The 11,485-nt window shown below is 42.7% G+C and overlaps 2 non-coding genes across 2 annotated transcripts; both read left to right on the top strand.

The window, feature by feature from the left end:
* The first annotated feature begins 949 nt into the window (after positions 1–949).
* Positions 950–1,022, top strand: trnas-gga (transfer RNA serine (anticodon GGA)). Its single transcript has one exon. It is a non-coding gene; the product is annotated as a tRNA-Ser (tRNA).
* A 2,223-nt stretch (positions 1,023–3,245) lies between these two features.
* On the top strand, positions 3,246–3,318 carry trnas-gga (transfer RNA serine (anticodon GGA)). The gene has a single exon. It is a non-coding gene; the product is annotated as a tRNA-Ser (tRNA).
* The last annotated feature ends 8,167 nt before the right edge of the window (positions 3,319–11,485 follow it).

Raw genomic sequence — 11,485 nt, 5'->3', positions numbered from 1 at the left:
GCAGCCCATGTTAGGAAAGTGAACTGGTAAAAAGGAATTATCTCAATGAAAACACACGAGGCTGGTAGGAAAGTGAACTGGTAAAAAGGAATTATCTAAAGAAAACTCCATTAATGAAAACACACGAGGCCTCTTCCTCATCTACAACAGTCAATTATTGAATTTTTGAGGCCTTTATCTGGCTCCCCAGCTTTATCGCCAAAGCTCCACGGAGCGAGCTCCCGATTTTAGTTTTCAAATGAAAACGGCCATTTTGGCCCTGTGTAGCCGAAATAGCTCAGTTGGGAGAGCGTCAGACTGAAGATCTGAAGGTCACTCATTCAATCCCGGGTTTCGGCAAAGACTACTATGAATTGCGGATGTTTGTCAAGAGGGAAACACAGCCCATGTTAGGAAAGTGAACTGGTAAAAAGGAATTATCTCAATTAAAACCTACGAGGCTGGTAGGAAAGTGAACTGGTAAAAAGGAATTATCTCAATGAAAACACACGAGGCTGGTAGGAAAGTGAACTGGTAAAAAGGAATTATCTAAAAAAAACTGCATTAATGAAAACACACGAGGCCTCTTCCTCATCTACAACAGTCAATTATTGAATTTTTGAGGCCTTTATCTGGCTCCCCAGCTTTATCGCCAAAGCTCCACGGAGCGAGCTCCCGATTTTAGTTTTCAAATGAAAACGGCCATTTTGGCCCTGTGTAGCCGAAATAGCTCAGACTGAAGATCTGAAGGTCCCTGATTCAATCCCGGGTTTCGGCAAAGAATACTATGAATTGTGGATGTTTGTCAAGAGGGAACAGCAGCCAATGTTAGGAAAGTGAACTGGTAAAAAGGAATTATCTCAAAAAAGCTCAATTAATGAAAACACACGAGGCTTCTTCCTCATCTACAACAGTCAATTATTGCATTTTTGTGGCCTTTATCTGGCTTCAAAGCTTTGTTCACTTCGTAGCCGAAATAGCTCAGTTGGGAGAGAGTCAGACTGGAGATCTGAAGGTCCCCGGTTCAATCCAGGGTTTCGGCAAAGACTACTATGAATTGCGGATGTTTGTCAAGAGGGAACAGCAGCCCATGTTAGGAAAGTGAACTGGTAAAAAGGAATGATCTCAATGAAAACACACGAGGCTGGTAGGAAAGTGAACTGGTAAAAAGGAATTATCTAAAAAAAAACTGCATTAATGAAAACACACGAGGCTTCTTCCTCATCTACAACAGTCATTATTGCATTTTTGAGGCCTTTATCTGGCTCCCCAGCTTTATCGCCAAAGCTCCACGGAGCGAGCTCCCGATTTTAGTTTTCAAATGAAAACGGCCATTTTGGCCCTGTGTAGCCGAAATAGCTCAGTTGGGAGAGCGTCAGACTGAAGATCTGAAGGTCACTCATTCAATCCAGGGTTTCGGCAAAGACTACTATGAATTGCGGATGTTTGTCAAGAGGGAAACACAGCCCATGTTAGGAAAGTGAACTGGTAAAAAGGAATTATCTCAATTAAAACCTACGAGGCTGGTAGGAAAGTGAACTGGTAAAAAGGAATTATCTAAAAAAAACTGCATTAATGAAAACACACGAGGCTTCTTCCTCATCTACAACAGTCATTATTGCATTTTTGTGGCCTTTATCTGGCTCCACAGCTTTGTCGCCAAAGCTCCACGTAGCGAGCTCCCGGTTTTAGTTTCCAAATGAAAACGGCCATTTTGGCCCTGTGTAGCCGAAATAGCTCAGACTGAAGATCTGAAGGTCCCTGGTTCAATCCCGGGTTTCGGCAAAGAGTACTATGAATTGTGGATGTTTGTCAAGAGGGAACAGCAGCCCATGTTAGGAAAGTGAACTGGTAAAAAGGGATTATCTCAAAAAAGCTCAATTAATGAAAACACACGAGGCTTCTTCCTCATCTACAACAGTCAATTATTGCATTTTTGTGGCCTTTATCTGGCTCCAAAGCTTTGTTCACTTCGTAGCCGAAATAGCTCAGTTGGGAGAGAGTCAGACTGAAGATCTGAAGGTCCCCGGTTCAATCCCGGGTGTCGGCAAAGACTACTATGAATTGCGGATGTTTGTCAAGAGGGAACAACAGCCCATGTTAGGAAAGTGAACTGGTAAAAAGGAATTATCTCAATGAAAACACACGAGGCTGGTAGGAAAGTGAACTGGTAAAAAGGAATTATCTAAAAAAAAACTGCATTAATGAAAACACACGAGGCTTCTTCCTCATCTACAACAGTCATTATTGCATTTTTGAGGCCTTTATCTGGCTCCCCAGCTTTGTCGCCAAAGCTCCACGGAGCGAGCTCCCGACTTTAGTTTTCAAATGAAAATGGCCATTTTGGCCCTGTGTAGCCGAAATAGCTCAGACTGAAGATCTGAATCCCGGGTTTCGGCAAAGACTACTATGAATTGCGGATGTTTGTCAAGAGGGAACAGCAGCCCATGTTAGGAAAGTGAACTGGTAAAAAGGAATTATCTCAATGAAAACACACGAGGCTGGTAGGAAAGTGAACTGGTAAAAAGGAATTATCTAAAGAAAACTCCATTAATGAAAACACACGAGGCCTCTTCCTCATCTACAACAGTCAATTATTGAATTTTTGAGGCCTTTATCTGGCTCCCCAGCTTTGTCGCCAAAGCTCCACGGAGCGAGCTCCCGATTTTAGTTTTCAAATGAAAACGGCCATTTTGGCCCTGTGTGGCCGAAATAGCTCAGTTGGGAGAGCGTCAGACTGAAGATCTGAAGGTCACTCATTCAATCCAGGGTTTCGGCAAAGACTACTATGAATTGCGGATGTTTGTCAAGAGGGAACAGCAGCCCATGTTAGGAAAGTGAACTGGTAAAAAGGAATTATCTCAAAAAAGCTCAATTAATGAAAACACACGAGGCTTCTTCCTCATCTACAACAGTCATTATTGCATTTTTGAGGCCTTTATCTGGCTCCCCAGCTTTGTCGCCAAAGCTCCACGGAGCGAGCTCCCGACTTTAGTTTTCAAATGAAAACGGCCATTTTGGCCCTGTGTAGCCGAAATAGCTCAGACTGAAGATCTGAATCCCGGGTTTCGGCAAAGACTACTATGAATTGCGGATGTTTGTCAAGAGGGAACAGCAGCCAATGTTAGGAAAGTGAACTGGTAAAAAGGAATTATCTCAAAAAAGCTCAATTAATGAAAACACACGAGGCTTCTTCCTCATCTACAACAGTCAATTATTGCATTTTTGTGGCCTTTATCTGGCTTCAAAGCTTTGTTCACTTCGTAGCCGAAATAGCTCAGTTGGGAGAGAGTCAGACTGGAGATCTGAAGGTCCCCGGTTCAATCCAGGGTTTCGGCAAAGACTACTATGAATTGCGGATGTTTGTCAAGAGGGAACAGCAGCCCATGTTAGGAAAGTGAACTGGTAAAAAGGAATGATCTCAATGAAAACACATGAGGCTGGTAGGAAAGTGAACTGGTAAAAAGGAATTATCTAAAAAAAAACTGCATTAATGAAAACACACGAGGCTTCTTCCTCATCTACAACAGTCATTATTGCATTTTTGAGGCCTTTATCTGGCTCCCCAGCTTTATCGCCAAAGCTCCACGGAGCGAGCTCCCGATTTTAGTTTTCAAATGAAAACGGCCATTTTGGCCCTGTGTAGCCGAAATAGCTCAGTTGGGAGAGCGTCAGACTGAAGATCTGAAGGTCACTCATTCAATCCAGGGTTTCGGCAAAGACTACTATGAATTGCGGATGTTTGTCAAGAGGGAAACACAGCCCATGTTAGGAAAGTGAACTGGTAAAAAGGAATTATCTCAATTAAAACCTACGAGGCTGGTAGGAAAGTGAACTGGTAAAAAGGAATTATCTAAAAAAAACTGCATTAATGAAAACACACGAGGCTTCTTCCTCATCTACAACAGTCATTATTGCATTTTTGTGGCCTTTATCTGGCTCCACAGCTTTGTCGCCAAAGCTCCACGTAGCGAGCTCCCGGTTTTAGTTTCCAAATGAAAACGGCCATTTTGGCCCTGTGTAGCCGAAATAGCTCAGACTGAAGATCTGAAGGTCCCTGGTTCAATCCCGGGTTTCGGCAAAGAGTACTATGAATTGTGGATGTTTGTCAAGAGGGAACAGCAGCCCATGTTAGGAAAGTGAACTGGTAAAAAGGGATTATCTCAAAAAAGCTCAATTAATGAAAACACACGAGGCTTCTTCCTCATCTACAACAGTCAATTATTGCATTTTTGTGGCCTTTATCTGGCTTCAAAGCTTTGTTCACTTTGTAGCCGAAATAGCTCAGTTGGGAGAGAGTCAGACTGAAGATCTGAAGGTCCCCGGTTCAATCCCGGGTGTCGGCAAAGACTACTATGAATTGCGGATGTTTGTCAAGAGGGAACAGCAGCCCATGTTAGGAAAGTGAACTGGTAAAAAGGAATTATCTCAATGAAAACACACGAGGCTGGTAGGAAAGTGAACTGGTAAAAAGGAATTATCTAAAAAAACTGCATTAATGAAAACACACGAGGCTTCTTCCTCATCTACAACAGTCATTATTGCATTTTTGAGGCCTTTATCTGGCTCCCCAGCTTTGTCGCCAAAGCTCCACGGAGCGAGCTCCCGACTTTAGTATTTTCAAATGAAAATGGCCATTTTGGCCCTGTGTAGCCGAAATAGCTCAGACTGAAGATCTGAATCCCGGGTTTCGGCAAAGACTACTATGAATTGCGGATGTTTGTCAAGAGGGAACAGCAGCCCATGTTAGGAAAGTGAACTGGTAAAAAGGAATTATCTCAATGAAAACATACGAGGCTGGTAGGAAAGTGAACTGGTAAAAATGAATTATCTCAATGAAAACACACGAGGCTGGTAGGAAAGTGAACTGGTAAAAAGGAATTATCTAAAAAAAACTGCATTAATGAAAACACACGAGGCCTCTTCTTCATCTACAACAGTCAATTATTGAATTTTTGAGGCCTTTATCTGGCTCCCCAGCTTTATCGCCAAAGCTCCACGGAGCGAGCTCCCGATTTTAGTTTTCAAATGAAAACGGCCATTTTGGCCCTGTGTAGCCGAAATAGCTCAGACTGAAGATCTGAAGGTCCCTGGTTCAATCCCGGGTTTCGGCAAAGAGTACTATGAATTGTGGATGTTTGTCAAGAGGGAACAGCAGCCCATGTTAGGAAAGTGAACTGGTAAAAAGGAATTATCTCAATGAAAACACACGACGCTGGTAGGAAAGTTAACTGGTAAAAAGGAATTATCTAAAAAAAACTGCATTAATGAAAACACAAGAGGCTTCTTCCTCATCTACAACAGTCAATTATTGAAATTTTTGAGGCCTTTATCTGGCTCCACAGCTTTATCGCCAAAGCTCCACGGAGCGAGCTCCCGATTTTAGTTTTCAAATGAAAACGGCCATTTTGGCCCTGTGTAGCCGAAATAGCTCAGTTGGGAGAGCGTCAGACTGAAGATCTGAAGGTCACTCATTCAATCCAGGGTTTCGGCAAAGACTACTATGAATTGCGGATGTTTGTCAAGAGGGAAACACAGCCCATGTTAGGAAAGTGAACTGGTAAAAAGGAATTATCTCAATTAAAACCTACGAGGCTGGTAGGAAAGTGAACTGGTAAAAAGGAATTATCTAAAAAAAACTGCATTAATGAAAACACACGAGGCTTCTTCCTCATCTACAACAGTCATTATTGCATTTTTGTGGCCTTTATCTGGCTCCACAGCTTTGTCGCCAAAGCTCCACGTAGCGAGCTCCCGGTTTTAGTTTCCAAATGAAAACGGCCATTTTGGCCCTGTGTAGCCGAAATAGCTCAGACTGAAGATCTGAAGGTCCCTGGTTCAATCCCGGGTTTCGGCAAAGAGTACTATGAATTGTGGATGTTTGTCAAGAGGGAACAGCAGCCCATGTTAGGAAAGTGAACTGGTAAAAAGGGATTATCTCAAAAAAGCTCAATTAATGAAAACACACGAGGCTTCTTCCTCATCTACAACAGTCAATTATTGCATTTTTGTGGCCTTTATCTGGCTCCAAAGCTTTGTTCACTTCGTAGCCGAAATAGCTCAGTTGGGAGAGAGTCAGACTGAAGATCTGAAGGTCCCCGGTTCAATCCCGGGTGTCGGCAAAGACTACTATGAATTGCGGATGTTTGTCAAGAGGGAACAACAGCCCATGTTAGGAAAGTGAACTGGTAAAAAGGAATTATCTCAATGAAAACACACGAGGCTGGTAGGAAAGTGAACTGGTAAAAAGGAATTATCTAAAAAAAAACTGCATTAATGAAAACACACGAGGCTTCTTCCTCATCTACAACAGTCATTATTGCATTTTTGAGGCCTTTATCTGTCTCCCCAGCTTTGTCGCCAAAGCTCCACGGAGCGAGCTCCCGACTTTAGTTTTCAAATGAAAATGGCCATTTTGGCCCTGTGTAGCCGAAATAGCTCAGACTGAAGATCTGAATCCCGGGTTTCGGCAAAGACTACTATGAATTGCGGATGTTTGTCAAGAGGGAACAGCAGCCCATGTTAGGAAAGTGAACTGGTAAAAAGGAATTATCTCAATGAAAACACACGAGGCTGGTAGGAAAGTGAACTGGTAAAAAGGAATTATCTAAAGAAAACTCCATTAATGAAAACACACGAGGCCTCTTCCTCATCTACAACAGTCAATTATTGAATTTTTGAGGCCTTTATCTGGCTCCCCAGCTTTATCGCCAAAGCTCCACGGAGCGAGCTCCCGATTTTAGTTTTCAAATGAAAACGGCCATTTTGGCCCTGTGTAGCCGAAATAGCTCAGTTGGGAGAGCGTCAGACTGAAGATCTGAAGGTCACTCATTCAATCCCGGGTTTCGGCAAAGACTACTATGAATTGCGGATGTTTGTCAAGAGGGAAACACAGCCCATGTTAGGAAAGTGAACTGGTAAAAAGGAATTATCTCAATTAAAACCTACGAGGCTGGTAGGAAAGTGAACTGGTAAAAAGGAATTATCTCAATGAAAACACACGAGGCTGGTAGGAAAGTGAACTGGTAAAAAGGAATTATCTAAAAAAAACTGCATTAATGAAAACACACGAGGCCTCTTCCTCATCTACAACAGTCAATTATTGAATTTTTGAGGCCTTTATCTGGCTCCCCAGCTTTATCGCCAAAGCTCCACGGAGCGAGCTCCCGATTTTAGTTTTCAAATGAAAACGGCCATTTTGGCCCTGTGTAGCCGAAGAAGCTCAGTTGGGAGAGCGTCAGACTGAAGATCTGAAGGTCACTCATTCAATCCAGGGTTTCGGCAAAGACTACTATGAATTGCGGATGTTTGTCAAGAGGGAACAGCAGCCCATGTTAGGAAAGTGAACTGGTAAAAAGGAATTATCTCAAAAAAGCTCAATTAATGAAAACACACGAGGCTTCTTCCTCATCTACAACAGTCAATTATTGCATTTTTGTGGCCTTTATCTGGCTCCCCAGCTTTGTCGCCAAAGCTCCACGGAGCGAGCTCCCGATTTTAGTTTTCAAATGAAAATGGCCATTTTGGCCCTGTGTAGCCGAAATAGCTCAGACTGAAGATCTGAATCCCGGGTTTCGGCAAAGACTACTATGAATTGCGGATGTTTGTCAAGAGGGAACAGCAGCCCATGTTAGGAAAGTGAACTGGTAAAAAGGAATTATCTCAATGAAAACACACGAGGCTGGTAGGAAAGTGAACTGGTAAAAAGGAATTATCTAAATAAAACTGCATTAATGAAAACACACGAGGCCTCTTCCTCATCTACAACAGCCAATTATTGAATTTTTGTGGCCTTTATCTGGCTCCCCAGCTTTATCGCCAAAGCTCCACGGAGCGAGCTCCCGATTTTAGTTTTCAAATGAAAACGGCCATTTTGGCCCTTTGTGGCCGAAATAGCTCAGACTGAAGATCTGAAGGTCACTCATTCAATCCAGGGTTTCGGCAAAGACTACTATGAATTGCGGATGTTTGTCAAGAGGGAAACACAGCCCATGTTAGGAAAGTGAACTGGTAAAAAGGAATTATCTCAATTAAAACCTACGAGGCTGGTAGGAAAGTGAACTGGTAAAAAGGAATTATCTAAAAAAAACTGCATTAATGAAAACACACGAGGCTTCTTCCTCATCTACAACAGTCATTATTGCATTTTTGTGGCCTTTATCTGGCTCCACAGCTTTGTCGCCAAAGCTCCACGGAGCGAGCTCCCGATTTTAGTTTTCTAATGAAAATGGCCATTTTGGCCCTGTGTAGCCGAAATAGCTCAGACTGAAGATCTGAAGGTCCCTGGTTCAATCCCGGGTTTCGGCAAAGAGTACTATGAATTGTGGATGTTTGTCAAGAGGGAACAGCAGCCCATGTTAGGAAAGTGAACTGGTAAAAAGGAAGTATCTCAAAAAAGCTCAATTAATGAAAACACACGAGGCTTCTTCCTCATCTACAACAGTCAATTATTGCATTTTTGTGGCCTTTATCTGGCTTCAAAGCTTTGTTCACTTTGTAGCCGAAATAGCTCAGTTGGGAGAGAGTCAGACTGAAGATCTGAAGGTCCCCGGTTCAATCCCGGGTTTCGGCAAAGACTACTATGAATTGCGGATGTTTGTCAAGAGGGAACAGCAGCCCATGTTAGGAAAGTGAACTGGTAAAAAGGAATTATATCAATGAAAACACACGAGGCTGGTAGGAAAGTGAACTGGTAAAAAGGAATTATCTAAAAAAACTACATTAATGAAAACACACGAGGCTTCTTCCTCATCTACAACAGTCATTATTGCATTTTTGAGGCCTTTATCTGGCTCCCCAGCTTTGTCGCCAAAGCTCCACGGAGCGAGCTCCCGACTTTAGTATTTTCAAATGAAAATGGCCATTTTGGCCCTGTGTAGCCGAAATAGCTCAGACTGAAGATCTGAATCCCGGGTTTCGGCAAAGACTACTATGAATTGCGGATGTTTGTCAAGAGGGAACAGCAGCCCATGTTAGGAAAGTGAACTGGTAAAAAGGAATTATCTCAATGAAAACATACGAGGCTGGTAGGAAAGTGAACTGGTAAAAATGAATTATCTCAATGAAAACACACGAGGCTGGTAGGAAAGTGAACTGGTAAAAAGGAATTATCTAAAAAAAACTGCATTAATGAAAACACACGAGGCCTCTTCCTCATCTACAACAGTCAATTATTGAATTTTTGAGGCCTTTATCTGGCTCCCCAGCTTTATCGCCAAAGCTCCACGGAGCGAGCTCCCGATTTTAGTTTTCAAATGAAAACGGCCATTTTGGCCCTGTGTAGCCGAAATAGCTCAGACTGAAGATCTGAAGGTCCCTGGTTCAATCCCGGGTTTCGGCAAAGAGTACTATGAATTGTGGATGTTTGTCAAGAGGGAACAGCAGCCCATGTTAGGAAAGTGAACTGGTAAAAAGGGATTATCTCAAAAAAGCTCAATTAATGAAAACACACGAGGCTTCTTCCTCATCTACAACAGTCAATTATTGCATTTTTGTGGCCTTTATCTGGCTCCAAAGCTTTGTTCACTTCGTAGCCGAAATAGCTCAGTTGGGAGAGAGTCAGACTGAAGATCTGAAGGTCCCCGGTTCAATCCCGGGTGTCGGCAAAGACTACTATGAATTGCGGATGTTTGTCAAGAGGGAACAACAGCCCATGTTAGGAAAGTGAACTGGTAAAAAGGAATTATCTCAATGAAAACACACGAGGCTGGTAGGAAAGTGAACTGGTAAAAAGGAATTATCTAAAAAAAAACTGCATTAATGAAAACACACGAGGCTTCTTCCTCATCTACAACAGTCATTATTGCATTTTTGAGGCCTTTATCTGTCTCCCCAGCTTTGTCGCCAAAGCTCCACGGAGCGAGCTCCCGACTTTAGTTTTCAAATGAAAATGGCCATTTTGGCCCTGTGTAGCCGAAATAGCTCAGACTGAAGATCTGAATCCCGGGTTTCGGCAAAGACTACTATGAATTGCGGATGTTTGTCAAGAGGGAACAGCAGCCCATGTTAGGAAAGTGAACTGGTAAAAAGGAATTATCTCAATGAAAACACACGAGGCTGGTAGGAAAGTGAACTGGTAAAAAGGAATTATCTAAAGAAAACTCCATTAATGAAAACACACGAGGCCTCTTCCTCATCTACAACAGTCAATTATTGAATTTTTGAGGCCTTTATCTGGCTCCCCAGCTTTATCGCCAAAGCTCCACGGAGCGAGCTCCCGATTTTAGTTTTCAAATGAAAACGGCCATTTTGGCCCTGTGTAGCCGAAATAGCTCAGTTGGGAGAGCGTCAGACTGAAGATCTGAAGGTCACTCATTCAATCCCGGGTTTCGGCAAAGACTACTATGAATTGCGGATGTTTGTCAAGAGGGAAACACAGCCCATGTTAGGAAAGTGAACTGGTAAAAAGGAATTATCTCAATTAAAACCTACGAGGCTGGTAGGAAAGTGAACTGGTAAAAAGGAATTATCTAAAAAAAACTGCATTAATGAAAACACACGAGGCCTCTTCCTCATCTACAACAGTCAATTATTGAATTTTTGAGGCCTTTATCTGGCTCCCCAGCTTTATCGCCAAAGCTCCACGGAGCGAGCTCCCGATTTTAGTTTTCAAATGAAAACGGCCATTTTGGCCCTGTGTAGCCGAAGAAGCTCAGTTGGGAGAGCGTCAGACTGAAGATCTGAAGGTCACTCATTCAATCCAGGGTTTCGGCAAAGACTACTATGAATTGCGGATGTTTGTCAAGAGGGAACAGCAGCCCATGTTAGGAAAGTGAACTGGTAAAAAGGAATTATCTCAAAAAAGCTCAATTAATGAAAACACACGAGGCTTCTTCCTCATCTACAACAGTCAATTATTGCATTTTTGTGGCCTTTATCTGGCTCCCCAGCTTTGTCGCCAAAGCTCCACGGAGTGAGCTCCCGATTTTAGTTTTCAAATGAAAATGGCCATTTTGGCCCTGTGTAGCCGAAATAGCTCAGACTGAAGATCTGAATCCCGGGTTTCGGCAAAGACTACTATGAATTGCGGATGTTTGTCAAGAGGGAACAGCAGCCCATGTTAGGAAAGTGAACTGGTAAAAAGGAATTATCTCAATGAAAACACACGAGGCTGGTAGGAAAGTGAACTGGTAAAAAGGAATTATCTAAATAAAACTGCATTAATGAAAACACACGAGGCCTCTTCCTCATCTACAACAGCCAATTATTGAATTTTTGTGGCCTTTATCTGGCTCCCCAGCTTTATCGCCAAAGCTCCACGGAGCGAGCTCCCGATTTTAGTTTTCAAATGAAAACGGCCATTTTGGCCCTTTGTGGCCGAAATAGCTCAGACTGAAGATCTGAAGGTCACTCATTCAATCCAGGGTTTCGGCAAAGACTACTATGAATTGCGGATGTTTGTCAAGAGGGAAACACAGCCCATGTTAGGAAAGTGAACTGGTAAAAAGGAATTATCTCAATTAAAACCTACGAGGCTGGTAGGAAAGTGAACTGGTAAAAAGGAATT

This window comes from Odontesthes bonariensis, chromosome 2, assembly GCF_027942865.1.
Source record: "Odontesthes bonariensis isolate fOdoBon6 chromosome 2, fOdoBon6.hap1, whole genome shotgun sequence".
Taxonomy (NCBI): domain Eukaryota; kingdom Metazoa; phylum Chordata; class Actinopteri; order Atheriniformes; family Atherinopsidae; genus Odontesthes; species Odontesthes bonariensis.
The sequence above is the reverse complement of the archived record's forward strand: the minus strand, read 5'-3'. Positions and strand labels throughout refer to the sequence as shown.